The following is a 17,745-nucleotide window of genomic DNA, read 5'->3' as shown; positions in this document are numbered from 1 at the left end:
TTCCACATCAACATCAGCACTTACTTTGTTTTTCTTTTTTTTCAATAGTAGCCATCCTAATGGATGTGATGGTATCTCTTTGTAGTTTTGATTTGCATTTCCCTAGTGATAATGATGTTGAGTGTCTTTTCCTGTGCTAATTGGCCATTTGTAAATCTTCTTGGAGAAATGTATATTAAAGTCCTTTGCCCATTTTTGGATTGGGTTGTTTTGTTGTTGTTGAGTGTTCGGTGTTCTCTCTATATTCTGGATATTAATCCCTTATCAGATACATGATTGTAACTATTTTCTCCTAAGTTGTGGCCTTCTTTTTTACTCTGTGAATAGTGTTTTTTGATATGCAAGGTTTTAAAATTTTCATGAGGTCCATTTTGTTTTGAATTTTTGTTACCTGTGCCTTTGGTATCCTTATCCAAGAAATCCCTGCCAAATCCAATGTCATGAAGCTTTTGTCCTATGTTTTCTTCCAAGAGTTTTATTGTTTTTTAGGTCTTACATTTAGATATTTGATCCATTTTGAAATAAGTTTTGTACATGTTGTTAAGTACAGGTCCAGTTTTCCCAGCACCATTTGTTGAAAAGACTTTCTTTTTCTCATTAAGTACTTTGAAGACTTTGTCAGAAATCAGTTGGTTATATATGTGTATGTCTGGGTTATGTCTTCTGTTTTATTGACATTTTTTCCTTTGCTGATACTATGCTATCTTGATTATAGTAGTTTTACAGTAAGTTTTGAAGTGAAATAGTGTTCTTCAATTTTGTTCTTCTTAAAGATTTGTTTTGACTCTTCTAGGTCCTTTGTATATTTATATGCAATTTAGAATCCACTTTTCCGTAGAAATTTTAGGATTAGGTTTTCATTTTCCACAAAAACATCTGTAGATTTTACTTGATACCATGTTCACTCCACAGATCAATTTGGAGAGAGTAGACATCTTAATACTGTAAACATGATCTGTTTATTTAGATCATCTTTAATTTCTCAAGAACTATAATTTTTATTTTAGTTTTCAGTATACAGATATTGCACTTTGATTTTTAATGCTGTTATGACATTTTAGAAGTATTTCATTTCCACTGCTCGTTACTAGTATGTAAAAATATAACTGAATTTTGTATATTAGCCTTTGTTCGTTTTAGTAGCTTTATGGGTGTGTTGGGGGGGGGGGTTGTTGCTTTTTTGTTTTGATTCTCTAGGCTTTACCATGTAATTATGATGTATATGTAAGTAAAGACAATTTTACTCCTTCCTATCAACCTGTATTTCTTTTCCTTCCCTCATTTTACTGACTAGAACCTCTAGTACCATATTGAATAGAATTGGTGAGAGCAGGGGCACCTGGGTGGCTCAGTCAATTAAGTGTTCGATTCTTGGTTTTGGCTCAGGTCATGATCTCACAGTCATGAGATCAAGACCCACGTTGGGCTCCATGCTGGGTGTGGAGCTTGCTTAAGATTTTTCTCTCTTCCCCCTCTGCCCCTCTTTCCTGCTCGCATGCCTGTGTAGGCTCTCTCTCTCTCCCCACCCCCACCCCAAAAAAAAAGGAAAAAGAAAAGTGGTGAGAGCAGATGCCCTTGGTTTGTTCCTGAGTTCCTGGAGATGCCCTGGTTCCGGAGAAGATTTTCAGACTTTAACTGTAAAGTTGTTATCTTCAGGTTGAATAGCCCCTTCTTATTCCTCATTTGCTGAAAGGTTTTTTTTTTCTTTTCCTTTTAATCATAAATGGGTGATATTGAATTCTAATTGTGGTGTTAAAAGGATTTTTAAAAGGATTTAAAAAGGGGTTATAATCGTGACTCTCATACAGATATAAAATGAACACTTGTCAAATATTTTATTTAACTCACTAGTTAATGAGGAAACTGGTAAGATGTTAAAGTCAGTTCAAAGACAAATTTGAAGAGGCACTCATTTATATTCAGCAAAAAAAGCTGAAATGAATTTTTCAAATAGACGCAAAAGCTGGTCTATCCAGTGGGCAATTATCACCTGTAATCCACTGGACACAACTAATTTGCTCTTTTGTGCATAAGAATAGTTCACATTATTATCAATTTTCTACAAATTTTAAATTGAAAAATTGCTCAAAGGCAAAGGTAGAGGTAATGAATGCATGAGCTAGAGAGAACGGTTGGTAATCTTTTCTTTTTGGTCTGTTTTCAAAGCTTTTTACTGTTTTACTGACAAAGAGTTTTGCTTTGAGTTTCCATGATCCCCAGTGTTTAACATTGTTCATACGTTTATTGGTTATAAGTATGTGTGCTGCTGTCAAAGCCTCTTGAATGTCTCTTATCCATTTTTCTGGTCATGTTTTGGGTATGTGTGTTATTGCTTTATATGTTGTTGATAATAATGCATTTATAAGTTAAGTGTATTATGAATACTTTTTCCTAGTTTATAACTTGTATTTTCACTATGTTTAAGGTATTTTTTGAAAAATGGTTCTTAGTTTTATTACAGATTTTTCTTGTCTTATTTACAAAATCCTTCCTTACCCTGAGGTTAAAAGATACTCATATTTTCCACTAAGCTTTTTATTTTTTTTTCAACGTTTTTTATTTTATTTTTGGGACAGAGAGAGACAGAGCATGAACGGGGGAGGGGCAGAGAGAGAGGGAGACATAGAATCGGAAACAGGCTCCAGGCTCTGAGCCATCAGCCCAGAGCCTGACGCGGGGCTCGAACTCACGGACCGCGAGACCCTGACCTGGCTGAAGTCGGACGCTTAACCAACTGCGCCACCTAGGCGCCCCGATCCACTAAGCTTTTTAAAGTTCCTTTTCTCATTTAAGTCCTTAACCAACTGGAGTTGATTTTTCCTATGGTATGATGTTAGGATCAAATTGCACCTTATTATTTTTTTTTAAACATAGATGATGCACTGAATGTTTGTGCCCTCCCCCCACCCCCCCCCGCCGAATTCCTATGTTGAAGTCCCAGTGTGTTGGTGTTTGGGATGGGGACTTTGGGAGGAAATTAGTGTTAATGAAGTTGTGAAGTTCCCTGGTCTGATGGGAACAGTGCTTTGATTACAACAGATATTAGAGAGCTTGCTCTTTCTCTCTCCTCTCTCTATAAGGACATAGCCAGAGGTGGCCACCTGCCAGCCAGAAAGAGAGTTTTCACCAGAATGTGACCGTGCTGGTACCCTTCTAGCCTCCCGAACTGTGAGAAATATTTCTGTTGTTTAAGCCACCCAGTCTATGGTATTTTGTTATGGCAGCTCTAATAGACTAAAACATCTTGTTTTACATTTTCTATTTGGTACTTGATATTTTCCCTTGTCAGACACTGCTTCTGTGGGGAGGATTGATTAGGTTTATATCAGTCCCCGCAATGTCTGGGGCAGGAATTGGAGAGCCCTAGGCACCAGAGAGCTTGAGTCAATTACTTCTCACCCCATTTAACATAACCTCAGGTCACTTCTTTACCTGTTTCTCTAGAGGAAGAAGCTGCCTTTAGGAGGAGGCACCACTAAGATTATTGGCACTCTGCCCGCCCAAGTTCTGGTGTTAGAGGAGTAGAAGGAGGGGGCCAGGGAAGGTTAGTGTGTATTCAGCTGTTTTCTAAGCGCCTGACTATTTTCCTGAGGACCTGAGGTCCAAGGAATGCATGTGTGGAGCCAGGTTGTGTGCACCTAGGTGCTGGAGCCTCTGAAAAGCAAAAATCTGCAGGAGTTCTTCTGTTTTGTTATCCCACAGCCTCAAGTGAGCTGCCTCTTGCATCAGGCCAAAGCCACCATTCCACACATTCCGGTTCCAAATGGGTCCTTGTGCCTCCAGGTGTTTCTCATAGTTCTTTCCAATTTTTCTCTGTAACTTCCGCAAGGGCTGATCTTCTGAGAAGGGTCAGCAGTTTTGCTAATTCAACATCTTGGCAGGAATTAGAGCCAGTGTCACATTTTTCTTAGCCTTCGTAGACTTCCTTTACATAGTTACGGGTAACTTTAATCTGACAAAAAAATGAGTTTGTTCAGGATTCCCAAGTCATCTGCAAGGCCTCTTCTGTGCTGTGTCTGAAGCCCTCCACAAAGGCTGTGTGGAGGTGAGGCCGGCTGTAGCAAAGAGTCCCACAGAACCTTTTTGATCATCCATGGGTGTTTGGTCACCCAGCCCTGGTTGCCTTTTTGGATAGGTAGGCCCAACAGGCCTTTTAGGTAATGTGACTTATTCACTTCTAAGAGGGTCTCTGACTTAAAGTGTCTGTCCTTCTGCTTAGTAATGTTACTTGAAATTCTAATTCTGGACAGTTATTCTTGCCCAAGATAACCCCTGAATTTTTAAGTATTTTATTGTCTCTTTCATTAAATTTATGTTCTGTTTATAATGAGTATGTTGATGTTAAAATATTTTTTTATTAAAAAATTTTTTTTAATATTTTAAATTTTTAAAATATTTATTTTTGAGAGAGAGAGAGAGAAAATCTGAAGCAAGATCCAGGCTCTGAGCTGTCAGCACAGAGCCCAGTGTGGGGCTCGAACTCATGGACTGTGAGATCATGACCTGAGCTGAAGTTGGACATTTAACTGGCTGAGCCACCCCGGGGCCCCAATGTTTTTTTTTTTTTATTTTTGAGAGAGAGGGAGAGCATGAGCAAGGGAGATGCAGAGAGAGAAGGAGACACAGGATCTGAAACAGGCTCTGTGCTGATAGCAGAGAGCCCGATATGGGGCTCAAACCCAAACCATGAGATCATGACCTGAGCCAATGTCGGACGCTTAATCATCTGAGCTACCCAGGCTCCCCGATGTTAAAATCTTTTAAGTTACTTACATCAACAAAGAAACTTGCTCCTCCAGGAGAATGTACTATATTCTGTCATTTTGTTTACTGCCTGCTGTATCTCTGCCCCCACCAAAGAATTAGTTCATCCTGCAATGTTACCTTCCATTATAAACCCCTGTGTTGTACTTATTTTTCTTCTCTGTGATTCCAGAGACGAGACAGGACCTATTTCTCACTTCGTTTTGATGTAGGAAGTCTAGGTCCGAGGACCCAGAGGGGGTCCTGAAGGACCAGCCAAGAAGGTCCTTGGCTTCATGCAGGGTAGAAATCAAATGACAGCCTGGAGGAAGTGAGAGGAGAGTTTATTTAATAGTGTAAGTGATAGCGTACAGCAGAGGAGTATCTGGGAGCCTCAGAAAAGAAGTTACTCTCCCTGCTGCTTAGGTGTTTGTATTGGAAAGGGGCCCAGGGTACACGTTCCTTCAGGAATCCAGGATAGGGTCTGATCAAAGGTGAGTGTCAGGTGAACAGTAGGTGTTTTTCCATAAATCACCAAAGGTAGTGGGTATTGGCACCAGTGTTGACCGAGGTTTGAAGCTATCGTCCTGGAACTTGCTCGTGATCTCTTTCTTCTTAGATGTTATCAGGTGTTTGGTGGCCTACGACAGAACTTGGAGAATGGTTAACTTTTTTGCTTCTCCTTGGAGTGGGATCATAGCTTCTTTGGTTTACTCAGATGCAAGGTGAAATATAGACCATGAGTAATTGGAGCCTAGCAGAGAAACAGTAGACATGGAGCCTTTCTAAATGGAGCCCCTTCCGTTTCTGTCAGTTTTGCATGCCTAGTCCTGGTAAAGGTCCTGCCAGATTTGCCACAGAGAAGGTGTTCTGTATTGTTGAATTAAATTAATACCTAGCAAAGTACTTATGTTTATAACAGGAGTTGCATTCTAGATAGAAAAGTATGTACTCATATCCACAGTGGGTCCTATATTTTGACAATGGTGTGTCGGGGGCAGGTAGAGTCTATAGAACTTGATAAACTGATTAGATATTGATTGGAAGAAAGGAGAGAGGGGGAAAAGAATCAGGGATGATTCCTAAATTGGGCAATTAAAGGGATGCTACACTGCTATTTATTTCCAGTGCATGTTTGGGTATAGAAAGAACTTGTGGGATGGGAGATAGATATGTTCTTGAAATATTTAGTTTGGGGTTTTTCTGAGATATTCAAGAGGGAGAAATGCAGGTCTGTATGCAGTTCTTGGAGAGAGGTGGGGGGGCTTGAGAGAGAGATTTTGAGGTTAATAGTTTTTCAGGACTGGTTGAAGAAGAAATTGCTCAGGATTGAGGGCAAAGCCCCTAAGCACATCTAGTTTTAGCAGACAAGTACAGAAAAGGCACTGGGAAGGAGATTAAGAAGGGGAAACAGAGTGTTAACAAAGGATTTTATAGCAACACCCTTGGTTTCATCTCTGTGCAGAGACCAGATTTTCCTTTCAGCACTCTGTATTTGATCTTTGTCCCCATACCTTTCTTTGTTTTCAGCATTCTCTGCTGGCAGAGATTGTGGATGAAAAATAGTTTTATTTTTGAACCCAGCAATTGCTGGTTTCTTTACATTTCCTCTAAATTCTGCTCAAAAACAGAGTACTTTCTTCTCCAGCTCATCTCTCTAGTTGCACTTTATATCATATATATAAAAGAAACCAGTTGACACTTTGGACATTGTGCTTGGAAATTACCTTAGCTAGAAATAACAGTTCATTACCAGCATTTTGTTTTTTAATTTACCACAGGCAACAGTTTTGCTAAACTTTCTGCCCCTTCATAAGTGGTCTTCTTTCCTCCAGCTTCTGATAACATTTTAACTCACTCTCCTTAAAGTCCCAGTAGCCTCTTCAAGGCTCATCAGGCTTCTGCTAGTGAGATCCCTGTGGCCCTTCTCCTGTTCACATCTACCACCCAATCCCAAAGCTGATGTCACATGTTTTATGTTTTTATTATGTCACCACTCCAGTTCCAGGTGCCAGATTCTGTTCTGGAAACTATTGCTATTAAACAAACCACCCCAGACCTAGTCCCAGAACCTGCATCACTTTTCCTAACAGCCTGGGAAGTCACTTATTGTCACCTCACCACACTCTCTTGGTTATAAGCAAGGTAAATGCCAGCTTGGATTTAAGAAGAGAAGCAGACTCGATGCCTTTGTGGGTGAGCAGCAAATTTACACCATAGAAGAGCATGTGGAATTGGAGGTATTTTTGCAGCATAGTTGTAAAACATAGTTTACCACAGATGGATAAAGTAAAATACATAGAATTACAGAGGAAGCCAGAGGTACCTGGGTGGCTTAGTACGTTGAGTGTCCAATTTCAGCTGAGGTCATGATCTCATGGTTTGTAAGTTTGAGCCCTGAATCAGGCTCTGTGGTGACAGTGTGGAGCCTGGAGCCTGCTTTCAGTTCTGTGTCTCCCTCTGTCTCTGCTCCGCCCCTGCTGGCGCTCTGTCTGTCTGTCTGTCTCTCTCTCTCAAAAAAAAAAAAAATTACAGAGGTAGCCTCAATTATATTAAAATATTATTATCGAACTAATTATAATAAGGTATTTTGTATTTATTTAGCATGATACACAACAAGGTAGTGGCAGACCTATAGTAAATTAGTAAATACAGTAAGTATTAGTGATTTTAGAAGTTGGAGGAAATAAAGAAATAATTTATTTTCCCATCCAAGTTCATAGGTCTTCTGAATTCTATCCACAGACCCTCCAGCCTCTAGATGAAGAGCCCTTGGATTAATGTAATGGTGTGAGCAGAAGTCTCACTGCCGTGGCCTGGGGAGTGAATGTGGTGAGGGGAAAGGCAGAGACTAAGGGGAGGACACCATAGGGTAAGTTTTATATACTAGCATTTATTTACCTTAAATTTTTTTTTGTTTATTTATTAATAAACAAATTAAAACAAAAAATAAAAAATTTTGTTCATTTTTGAGAGAGAGAGAGAGAGAGAGACAGAGCATGAGTGGGGAAGGGCAGAGAGAGGGCAGGGGGTGAGGGGGGGAAGACATAGAATCTGAAGCAGCCTCCAGGCTCTGAGCTGTCAGCACAGAGCGCGACATGGGACTTGAACCCACGGATGGGACTGCGAGATTATAACCTGAGCTAAAGTCTGACACTAAACCAACTGAGCCACCCAGGCACCCCCTATTTATTTACCTTTTAAGCTAAAGGTTTAATTGCTTTCTTAGGTAGAGTCTTAAAATATGCTTATGTAATGAGGGAAAGACACTAGTGAAGAGGGAAAGTTGAATATATAGGAAAGATAAAGCCTATTTAAAAGGTTTCTGAGAAGGCAGGAGAGGGTGTGGTCCTGAAGTTAGGTAAAAGCATTGGACAGGAGGAGAAGTGAAAGCAGTTAGGGATATTTGTGGGGGCTGTTATCAGGTCACATGACACTCTGAGAAATATATGTAGGTATGATAAATTTCAACACAGGGTAAAGAGAGGCCAAGGCAAGCCCCAGAGAACATTATGGCAGATGTCTGGGAAAATATGAGAATATTGGGGATAGGGTAGGGAGGAAAAAAAGGTAATGAGACAGGGACAGCAAAAAGTAACTGATCATGTAAGAAGACAAACTTTGCCTAGTTTACAGTTTTCATTTAGTGCCTTCCTTAGACCAGTCATTTCCCTGACCATGGATATTGATACAAAGAAAAGTGGAATGAGAATAAAATGCAGTTGTGTTTTTGACTTCTGCTTATTTAGAGTTAACTTTTTCTGAATATCTTGGTTAGCATATATAATTAATACATGTATTGCTTTTGACACAAAATAACATGAATGCTGAAGATCTTTTTCATGGATATTTGGGGTTGATACTGAAAAGCAGTGCATGTGTTTGCTGCTTACATGCTTACAGCTGGGTGGAAATTAGCCTCAAAGGGTCCATGGTTTTCTTTGTCATTAGCCAACAGATGCTTGCTGCGGTGTTCTGCTCACTGAGTCTGTATTTAATGTGCGGGTGATGCATCTCTGTACACTGATGGGAAGGGCTGTGCAATATAGTAGCTCATTTGTGTATAACAAATATCTGCCTTTAGCCACACATCGATCCTTTACTAAATGAATTTTTTTTAAATCAAGCTGTTTTCAAAGCCTGGTTGGCATATCTACCTTCATATTGCTTTGACTTTTTAGTGAGTTGATCCTGAATTTAGTATGTTCATCTTATGGGAGTAACGTTTTTGTTTTCTGTTAAAGAATTATTTCAGATCTTCTTGATACAATACAATTTTTAAAACTTTAGGTTGGTGATATATATCTTAAAGAACTGTAGGTTTTAGGCACAAATATTCATTTATACATGAGTATGCTGTGAAATTGCTAATTCACAATGTTGCATAATCAATATTAATACATACTAATGTGTAAATGTATATACTTATATATACATCTTGCCACAATTAAACTATTTTGAAATATATACATTATATATAATATACATTACATATGTAATATTGCAGATATATATTTTATTTTATTTTTATTTATTTTTAAATAGAGAGTGTACAAGTGGGGAAGAGGCAGAAAGAGAAGGAGACAGAATCCCTCTGAGTTGTCAGTGTAGAGCCTGACGTGGGGCTTGAACTCAGAAACCATGAGATCATGACCTGACCTGAAATCAAGAGTCAGATGCTTAACTGACTGAGCCACCCAGGCACAACTATTTTATTTTGTTTTTTTTATTGTGGTAAAGTGTCCAAGCTCTCTCCACAGAGCCTGCCCCCCCCCTCCTGCCCCGCCCCATTCCCTGCCCCACAATCTTCCCTCAATAGCTACCCCTTAGCTACCCTTCAGGCCTTGGGGTGCATACACCTGCATGAAGACCTGTTCTGGAAATGGACTCAGCCATTTGAGCTAGGTGTTCTGGAGTTCCAGTTAGGTGAAAAGTGGTCTCTGGGTGTGAGACCCAGTAAGGCACTTACTCTTGGCCCTTTGCATTGCTTGTTATTTGAGAATGATATGGCCTCATAAGGGCCAAATCATGTTGCCTAGACATAAGCGTAGTAGTGATTTTAATAATCTTTTTTTTAAAACAGTTTTTATTTAAACTGTACCCAACGTGGGGCTTGAACTCACAACCCCGAGATCAAGAGTGGCACCTTTCTTCAGCTGAGCCATCCAAGCACCGTTAATAATCTTTTTTAAAAAATGTTTATTTTTGAGAGACAGTGAGTCGTGAGAGGAGAGAGAGAATCCAAAGCAGGCTGTGTGCTACCTAACCGACTGAGTCACTCAGGCACCCTGCCCCTTAATAATCTTTTAATAGGGCTACCAAAATTGATTGAGTCCACCATTATTCCTTCCTTTTGTTGTCTTTTAGGGTTCCCAGATTCAATTTCAGTGTTGGGGACAGGAGTTCCCACACAACGCTAAGCAGTTCTCAGACACCAGTAGGATTTATGAGAATTCAACTCAGTTCTGATGCTGTCTACCCAGAGATAGCTTCAGATTCCACAGGTTAAGGGTTTAGTCCTACAAGACTGCCCTCACCCTCTACTTCACAGACACCTGTTGTAAAGTCTGTTACCTGTGCTTCTGACCAACCAGCTACAGATTGTAGGTTCCAGTGACCTCCAAATTGATTTGCTAGAGCAGCTCATAGAATTCAGGGAAACTCTTACTTACATTTACCAGTTTATTACAGGATATGAAAAAGGATATGAATCAACATCCAGATGAAGAGATACATAGGGTGATACATAGGGTGACATTCCAAACAAAGGAGCTTCTGTCGTTATGGAGCTGGGGGCCTGGCTCAGCGTTCTAGTTCCCCAAACATGGAAGCTCTCTGAAAAAGAAGGCCAAAAAAACTGTCCTCTTGGGTTTTCATGGAGACTTCTTACATAGTCATGATTGACTAAGTCATTGGCCATTGGTTGATTCAACCTCCAGCCCCTCTTTCCTCCCTGAGGCCCTGGGGTGGAGTGAGGGTGATTGAAAGTTCCAACCCTCTGATCACATGGTTGATCCTCTTGGCAACAAATCCCCACCCTTGGGTGGGATACAAAAGACCACCTTCATTAATAAGACCTCCATTTCACCTTTATGGTCTGAAGTGTTTTCAGGAACTGTGGTTGAAGATCAAATATATCTGAGAAATATATTTTGGTCATTCAGATGATATAAATTATTATAAATCATTATCACATATGGCCAGAAGGCTTTTTCTAAAGCCAAATCCATTATCACATCACTGCTGGAAACTTTTCAATGCTTCACATTTTCATTGGGATCAAGTCCAAACTTCCTAACTTGTCTTATTGAAGATCCTTTGTTCCCCGTTCTGGTCATTGCTTATTTTTTCATCCTTACTTATTTTGGGGCTATGGTGTTGCCCTGCCAAATAAGTACTCTTTTCTATCTATACAACTTTGCACAGGCTGTAGGTCTTTCATGCTCCCCTTTTCTTGTGAGCAGCCTCTCATATATCTACCAAACTCCTTATAACACTCAGTTAAAAAACTAGGTTGTCTGATAAACCTTTTTTTTCACTTCCCCAGGAAGAATTAAGTCCTTTCCCCTTCTGTATTTCCATTGTGATTTGTACACATTTCTGTTTTAGCACTTGTTTTGTTATGTAATATTTGCACATCTATAAGCCATACCCTCTGCCTCCAAAAACAAGGGCTACTGCAGTTCAGCAGGGTAGTTCCAGATGTTTCCACTAAAAGTGCCTGGCACACAATAAGTGCTTAATGAATGTGTGTTGAATGAATATTGTAATTAGTGGAGTGCTTTAAGTGTGAACTGCTCTAAATGGAAGGCTATGTTTATAGTCAGCTCTTACATGTCCAAGGTGATTGAGGAATGGAATATTCCAATAATTGTGCTATGTAATAGCCAATTATAAATGACCAACTTTAGATAATTTTAATACAAAAATAATGGACTACACAGAATTTATCTGTCTTTATTAATTTATAAGATGCTTCAGCTTAATCATTATGAATTATATGGCTCTTTTAGAGCTGTGGCTGAGGAAGTATAAGAAATCGAGTGGGGTTTGTCTCAAGCTGGTTTTTTTCTTCCCCCACAGATGAGTCTCTAATACACTCATTTACCTGTTATTTTGCTTACTTAAAAAGTATACTGTAAATTTAACAGTAGGTGAAAGGGATTCACAGTTACAAGCTGCATACCTTAAGGTGTACATACTGCCTCAGTTCACCACACAGCTTGCTACATTTAGGCTGTGCCCTCTCATCTATTCAGTGGCAGTCCTTGCTGAGCCCTAGTGAAGTCTTATGAACTGAGCTAAGCAGTTAATTAGATGGTATTCTGTGGCCATGACTATTTCAAGAGTGCTTGTTCTCCACCCAAATTATATATTTATTCTTTTCTCATTCATGTGAAAGTAATGTGAGTGGTTGCTGCTCATTTGTGTATTAATTTAATGGTTCTCTTCTGCTCTCACCTGCCAAACAACAGCGCTACCAATTATTTGCAAGACTCAGAAATTACTTTTATGCATATGGACCTGCATTTTCATATCTTTGAAAATGGCTTTTTAACAGAGATCTGTTTGGAATAGAGAAAATGCTCTCACTGTATTTGCACAAATGATCTGAAAACCATCATGGTGGCTGAGCTCTGACTTTCTACATTGCTGTGTCATGTTCTCTTGTTAAACCTAAAAGTCTTCCTGCAAAGCTGGGTCTTTTCTTTTTCTTTTTTTTTCTAAATGTTTGAGAGAGAGAGAGAGAGACAGCGCGAGTGGGGGAGAGGCAGAGAGAGAGGGAAACAGAGAATCCGAAGCAGTCTCTAGGATCTGAACTGTCAGCACAGAGCCCGATATGGGGCTTCAACTCACAAACTGTGAGATCATGACCTGAGCCGAAGTCAGACGCTTAATCGACTGAGCCACTCAGGCACCCCAAGCTTGGTCCTTTTTAAAACAGATGTATATTTTCTCAGTGACATCCAGAAACATGTATTGTAAATATGACTGTTACTTAGATATCGTATTGTTCAATTGTCTCATCTCTACGTGAATCCTTCTTTTGATCAGTTTCCTAGCCTGTCTGTCCCTTTAGCTGCATAATAATGTAGTTTTTCTAACAATTATTTTATGAAAATGAATCATCTTGACTTAAGTGCAAGAAGTGATTGACCTAACAGTTAACTTGAGAATCAGTTAACTTGAGAATCCTACATGAAAGGAAGAACAGGATTGATGAAGTAATTTTTAAAAATGTATTTATTAGAGTCACTAATGATAGAACAATGGGCTTCTTAATTGAGTATGGTAAAATATTCAGCAACTCACTAAACCAGCTGTTCTGTTTAAATAATCTGTGAATAAACAACAAAAATCCTTGCTACCTTATATTAAGTCTTTTAAATGTTTTATTTTATATTTGAGAAAGAGAGAGACGGAGCACGAGCAGGGGAAGGACAGAGAGACAGAGACAGAATCTGAAGCAGGCTCCAGGGTCTGAGCTGTCGGCACAGAGAGCCCGATGGGGGCTTGAACCCAGTGTCAGTGAGATCATGACCTGAGCCACCCAGGTGCCCCATAATGTTATACTTTTAAACCAGAGGGCTTGTTCTGCACTTGCTAGAGAAGGAAAACAGGCAATCTAAGTACTTACTAAGTTTTTTTCTTCTTTTTAAATCCTAATTTATTTTATGATTCCAGGAAGAGGGTTACACGTGGCAAGATTTTCTAAAATTGCTAAAAATTTCTATTCTAGGAGAGTATTGTTTTATGGTGTCCATTTTTTACATTTAAATTTCAAAAAGAGGCACCTGAGTGGCTCAGTCAGTTAAGTTTGGGATTCTCTCCACACCCCCCCGCCCCCAACTTGTACACATGTGTACTCTCTCTCAAAATAAATAAATAAACCTAAAAAAAAAAAGAAAAGAAATCCATGGGCTATCTGAAATGAGTAGGTCAGGCAGTGATTAGGACAAGCACATTCAGAAATACTCATTTCTGTTTTGAGTTCATTTATGAGTTCTGTGTTTTAACATTTCCTTTGTAAGCTTCAGATAGCCTCTCATCCAGATATGGCAGTCCTACACATTGATCTAACTTAAAACACTATTGCTTTCTGGGTGACCAGAACACTCTTTCTGGTGACAACACTGGTTCAGCCAAGACTCTGCTCCTAATCCTTCCTGGTTCAGAAACTTCTGTCCTTGGGACATTTCTTTAATTCATGTTTCTCTTTTCTGTTGAAGTGGTTATTACTAGTCCAAAAGTGAGTTTGCATGAGTAGCTCATTGGTCACAGTTATTTTTATCTTTCCAACTGATGACTCTGAAATGACTGTGGCACTTTGAGGAGATCTTATCTGTTGCCATTCTTAAGCCTATTCACAAAACTCTAGCCACATCAGCCTTCTTTTCTGTTCTGTAAATATACCAAGTGGATTCTAGCCTTGGGGTCTTGTATACTTGTCCCTCTGTGGGCAATGGTCTTCCCTGAAGACTGTTGCTTGGCTATATATCCTCCTTGTCATTTAAATCTCAGCTGAAATGTCCCTTCTTCAAAGAGGTTTTCCTTGGCAACTCACTATAAATTAGTACTCCCCCCCCCCAACACTCTTTATTACATGGCCATGGTTTATTTTCTTCTTAGCATCTAATGATGAATTGATATTTATTTCTCATTTATTTCCTCTGATGGGGACAGGGATGTTATGTTTTGTTCACTGCTGTATTGCTAGCACCTAGAACAGTGTCTGCCACAGTAGGCCTTCCAGTAAATATTTGTTGATTGACCAAATGAATGCGTACTTTTTCTATTAACTATTTATCAAATCCTTTTTCTTTTTTTGGTAGTCAGGAAAGTACAATTGATATTCTTACAATTAATATTTATGTACTTTTGACATTTTTATCTTCCTTTACTGTCCGATTCCCTACTTGAGTTCTTTTAGAGGAAGGGGGAGAGAGTCTTCTAGTTTTCAAACTCTTGAGATGTGACTGTTTCAATTTATCTACTGCTTGCTAGATAGGTGTGTGAGCTGGTGCAGCCTAGTCACAGATGCAATTAACAGGTAGGAAAATTGGCTCCTAACAGCTGCTTCAGTCCTGCTTGAGTTGGCCTCTTCCCCAAGGGACTGTCTGTGTCTGCCTAACAAAATGAAATTGCCTTCCTGTAAACATTTTTTTTTCTAGGATTATAGAAGAGAAACAAATTCTAGGTTTATGAAATGAGTTAAAATGTGTCAACAGAATAGAAAAGACTAATGACCTGCTGCAGTAATTTGAATTCTGAGGCACGGCAGCAACATTTATTTTCAGAAGAGTTGACATTGAAACTGTAGCACTTTTAGTTCTATTGAAATGACTTTATCATGCCAGAAGGGTAGATTTAATAACTTATTTATTGGTGTTGGTGAGGAAAGTGACAGTTCTCTAAAATACAATGTTTGACCCTCAGAGCTTTGGTTTGTAGCATAGATTTTGCGTCCTTGCTCCTTCAGTTAACTCTACGGAAAGGGGCAGATTTTGGAAAGAATACAACTTGATTTCCTCTCCATTTCATTCGCCAACTGTTTGATTCATTCAGTATGGGTTGCATTTGACAATGATAGAAGATGTTAAGCATTGCGTGTGCCATAACCAATACATATATCCATTTTAAAAAGATATGAATGGGTTTTATGTGAACAGTATGCCAGTTCTGGGTTTTATGTTGACATATGTTTCGTTGTTAGCAAACATTAAGTTGGTCTGCATTGCTCCTTTTTTGATAAATTTTGTTTGATGTGATTTGTAATCTGAGCTAGTTGTGAAATGTGCTCCCCTTAAAAGTCACCTTCTGATCAGTACTCCCTTCCTTTCATCATTTTATAATTTCTGGCCTTTCGTGAAACTAAAAGAGTTTGTGCCATTAAATTCTGCTTTAATATTTTGTTATAAAATAAGAAGCTTCTTCTCTCATGAGGGTATTAGGTTTTTGATGAATGAGATGTGCCTTTGTTATGCTAATATGATGACTTATGGTGGATATCTAGGTAGCAACAGGATGGGGTCTGGTCACCAAAAACAGCAACCACATGATTAGAGGGTTGGGACTTCAGGCCAGTCTGATCTCACAGGAAGTGGATAAAGTATGGAGACAGAGTTCAGTCATGCGGCCAGTGACTTAATCAATCATGCCTGTGTAATGAAGTCCCAAAAAGAACTGTGGACACCAAAGTAGACCTTCTTGGTTGGTGAACATATCGATGTTCTGGGAGGATGACACATACTGACTCATGGGGAGATGGCATGGAAATTCTTCATTTGCACCTGCCCCCCAACCTTGCCCTTTGTGTATCCTCTATAATAAAACTGTAATTATACATACGCTTTCCTGAGTTCTGTGAATTGTCCTAGCAAATTATCAAACTGAGGATCATGAGATCTCTGAATTTAGGATCAGATGAGTAGAAATGCAGGTGGCCTGAGAACCCCTGAAGTACAGCTGGCATCTGAAGTAAGTGCAGTCTTGTTTGGGATAATGCTCTTTGTGCTTGTGGGTGGGACCAGTGTGGGTAGTTAATGCCAGAATTGGACATTGCAGCACACTCATTTAGGGTTGAAACAGAATAGTGATATACATTTGTTATAATTAATGAATCAATATTAATACATTATTATAAACTAAAGTGCATGGTTTGCATTAGGGTTCATTCTTTATATGGTACAGTTGCATGGGCTTTGACAAATTCATAATGTCATGGGTTTGTCATTACAGTGTCATACAGAATAGTTTTGCTGCTCAGTAAATCCCATGTTCACTTATCTTCCTTCCAAACTCCTGATGACACTATTCATCTTTTTACTGTCTTTATAGTTTTGTCTTTTTCAGATTGCCATATAGTTGGAATCATATGGTAGGTAATCTTTTCAGACTGACTTCTTTCACTTAGCAATATGCTTTTAAGGTTCCGCCATGTTTTTTTGGTAACTTGATAGTTCATTTGTTTTTATTGCTGAATAATACTTGATTCTGTGTATTTACCACAGTTTATCCATTCAGCAATTGAAGGATATCTTGATTGCTTCTAAGTTTTGGCAATTGTGAATAAAGCTGCTATAACATCCACGTGCAGATTTTTATATGGACATTGATTCTTAAATCAGAGTGCAATTGCTGGATCATATAGTAAGATTAAGTTTAGCTTTGTAAGAAACTGCCAAACTATTTTGCATTCCCACTGGTAATCAATGAGAGTTCTTGTTGCTTATATCCTTGTCAGCATTTGGTGTTGTCAATGTTTTGAATTTTAGCCATTCTAAAAGGTGTGTAGTGTGGTCTCTTGTTCTAATTTGCAATTCCCTAATGGTATTTGATGTTGAGCATTTCTTTATATATTTATTTTCTATCTTTAAAAAAAAAATGTTTCAGCATGAGTGAGGGAGGGGCAGAGAGAGAGAGAGAGAGAGAGCCCTGGACAGAGGATTTAAAGTGGGCTCTGAGCTGACAGCAGAGAGCCCAATATAGGGCTCAAACTCATGAACCTCGAGATCATGACCTGAGCTTAACTTGGATGCTTAACCGACAGAGTCACCCAGGGGCCCTTATTTTCTGTCTTTATATCTGTTTTGGTTAGGTGTTTGTTCAGATCTTTTGCCTATTTAAAAAAAAAATTTTTTTTTAAGTAATCTTTCTGTAAGTGGGGCTTGAACTCACATGATACTAAGATCAGGAGTAGTCACATGCTCTACCAACTGAGCCAGCACCCCTTTTGTCCACTTTTTAATCATGTTTTTTGTTATTGTTGAGTGTAAGAGTTCTTTGTATATTTTGTGTAACAGTTCTTTATCAGAAATGTCTTTCACAAATATTTTGGCAGGGTGTGGCTTGTCTTTCCATTAACCATGTCTTTTGTAGAGCAGATGTTTTTCATTTTAATGAAGTCCAACTTATGAATGATTCCTTTATTTCTTGGGTCATGCTTTTGGTGGTATACTATGTAAAAACTCATCACCAAACCCAAGGTCACCTAGATGTTTT

General features: G+C 39.0%; 1 protein-coding gene across 6 annotated transcripts in view; it reads left to right on the top strand.

The window, feature by feature from the left end:
* PEAK1 (pseudopodium enriched atypical kinase 1) overlaps positions 1-17,745 on the top strand; it is a 303,506-nt gene that overhangs the window by 52,621 nt on the left and 233,140 nt on the right. For 3 of the 6 annotated variants that reach the window (XM_019832021.3, XM_011282984.4, XM_045058996.1), the window contains exon 2: positions 7,489-7,615. The exons of 2 other annotated variants lie outside the window; for them this stretch is intronic. The gene's annotated coding sequence lies outside the window, so the exon portion shown is untranslated. Of the gene's footprint in view, positions 1-3,080; positions 3,169-7,488; positions 7,616-17,745 lie in introns of those variants that run through there. One more of the 6 variants, XM_045058997.1, reaches the window with a different exon arrangement.

Source organism: Felis catus, chromosome B3, assembly GCF_018350175.1.
Source record: "Felis catus isolate Fca126 chromosome B3, F.catus_Fca126_mat1.0, whole genome shotgun sequence".
Taxonomy (NCBI): Eukaryota; Metazoa; Chordata; class Mammalia; order Carnivora; family Felidae; genus Felis; species Felis catus.
This window is presented reverse-complemented; position numbering and strand designations above follow the sequence as displayed.